Source organism: Sinocyclocheilus anshuiensis, unplaced genomic scaffold (assembly GCF_001515605.1).
Source record: "Sinocyclocheilus anshuiensis isolate Anshui unplaced genomic scaffold, SAMN03320099.WGS_v1.1 scaffold907, whole genome shotgun sequence".
NCBI classification, from domain to species: domain Eukaryota; kingdom Metazoa; phylum Chordata; class Actinopteri; order Cypriniformes; family Cyprinidae; genus Sinocyclocheilus; species Sinocyclocheilus anshuiensis.
Genome location: NW_015546133.1, coordinates 1,394,220 through 1,396,418, shown reverse-complemented (window position 1 = coordinate 1,396,418; position 2,199 = coordinate 1,394,220). Strand labels below are relative to the sequence as shown.

At 37.8% G+C, this 2,199-nt stretch overlaps 1 protein-coding gene across 5 annotated transcripts in view; it reads left to right on the top strand.

Annotated features, from left to right (window-relative positions):
- LOC107701137 (periostin-like) overlaps positions 1-2,199 on the top strand; it is a 30,034-nt gene that overhangs the window by 7,325 nt on the left and 20,510 nt on the right. Inside the window, exon 1 of one of the 5 annotated variants that reach the window (XM_016503084.1) lies at positions 1,426-1,497. The exons of the other annotated variants lie outside the window; for them this stretch is intronic. The gene's annotated coding sequence lies outside the window, so the exon portion shown is untranslated. Of the gene's footprint in view, positions 1-1,425; positions 1,498-2,199 lie in introns of those variants that run through there. 5 annotated transcript variants of the gene reach the window in all.

Genomic DNA, 2,199 nt, shown 5'->3' with positions numbered 1-2,199 from the left:
ACAGCGTCTCTTGTGCGGATTGTGCTTTCAACGTTTTATTATCAAACATGTCCCACAATTTAGCAACAGTAGAGATGGCATCTTACAACAATCACCGACTGAGCTGATACTGACGTTAAGTTTGGGTTTTAGGGAGGAACGAATGCGCACCGCTGTGAAGGGAAAGTAGTTGCGCAATACGAAACGCAGCTAGTTTTTAATAGCTTTACTGCATGAACATTTGGGCGGCGTTATGCAAATCTTCCCACATAGTGAGGTAGATATGTGGGGACGTGTTAGAACGAGCTGTTTTAGGTAGGTGTGGCTGACTCTTAACTTTTATAAAGAATATCTCTTTGGATTTGAGACTTTAGTCTTTGCAACTTTACAGATCTTCTTTATGCACCAAGAGCTTGTAACACTCCAAAGAGAAAGGAAAAATTGAAATCGCATCATATGACCCCTTTAATCAATCTCCTGTGAGATTTATGATACAGCTCAATTCTCCTCCTATTTCTGGATTTCTTCCAGCATATATGGCTGCTGCCTCTCTGGTCACTGTAGGAAACATATGAAAGCAATTTTGAATGTGTCTACTGGGAGGTCAATAATAAAAACACGAAACACCCCTGCCTGGCGTCTCCCCCAGTTCCCCCTGACTAAACTCTGGGCAGCAGTAGGTCCAGAGCTGCCCAGCTTGCTGTCTCTCCTCTGGCCACATTGGGGGAAGTTTGAGTCAGGCCTCTCTTAGGGGTCCTGCTGGCTTTCTTTTTCCTTCCTTAGCTGACACTGGGAACATTGTTCAGTGTCAGGGGATGAACTCCTCCACAGCTGCAATGTCTGTGCCTTCAGACACTATCGTGATGATAAAAAAGAGCAATAGAGCTAATTTTGATCTGTGCAGTGTCAGGTGCTTGCTTCCAACCATATCACTGTCTGACAAACAGCAGGCCTACATGGCATGATAATTTTCAAAACCACAGATCTCTCGCTAAAACCAATGAGGAACGACATTAGTCATGGGAGAGTTACATGCACGTCATCTGCAGACAGCTGTTAGAAAGCCTCTTTGCTCGCTTTTAATGTATTAGAACAGCTTTTAGGCCAGTGGCCAACATTCAAATTAGTGTTTACTCTTAATAAACATCTAAAAAGATTTAAACTAGATTTAAATGTAAATAAAATAAAAATCGTTTATACAAATTAAGATATTTAGCATGGAATGTAGATTTTGTTTTCTTTACCAGCCTTTTCACACATACTATATTTTTGGAAGAATTATGTTGTTGTTGTTTTTTACATGGCAGTTCACTTTGATATCTCAGTTGTTTCTTCTAGACATCATTGAGATTAAATGAAGAGCAAATTGAGAAATGTTGAGAATTTTTTTTTTTTTTTTAACTAATTGAGTTCTTTTTTCTTTCCATGAGGAAAAGGCTCCAAATGTGTCTCCTCTCAAGTTTCAGGAGAGACCTCTACTGGACTTAGATTTGCCAAACTACAAGTCTGGCATCAAAAGTTAAGAGATTTCAGTTTAAACTCAGGAATTTTTATACTTGAAAATAGGCTTTTTGTAAATTTGTCTGCTACTTTCTCATTTGTATCAGGTTTTACATTCCCTAAGGAATATAATGAGAAACATCTAAAACAAAGTTGATACTTGCATGAAATGTAACTGAGACCACCTGAGCCACCTTTTGAGCAATAAAAATGTTCTTCTGAGAGCACCTATCAACCTGTATGCTCATGATGTGTTCAATAAACCACTGGAACACTTCAAATTTTTCCCCACTGCATGCCAGATATATAGAGATACCATTACTGTTAAAAATAAACACCAATCATACTGTCAAAACCGCCCAGAGGCAAGTGACCTCACATGTTTCAGACAGTATGCTTTCTCTGTCAGGGCTGGCTCAGATTTGAGTTGTTACCCTCTTATATTGTTACATTTATGAGGATTGGCTAATGAGATAATACTGTGGAACCTGAGGTTTAGTTTCACTGTCAACATTCCAAGGAGAAATTATACAGGAATAGCCTGTTGTCTTATTCTAATGAATTGATACATTTTTGGTCATTGAATGTCTACAGAGAGGGTCTTTTGGTGTCTTTTTTCATTTCATTAAATTGTTTTCTAAGTCTTAATATAATTATGGTAGATTATATATTATCTATGTATGTCTTTTACACATTTACATCTTATTTTAATCTTATTTG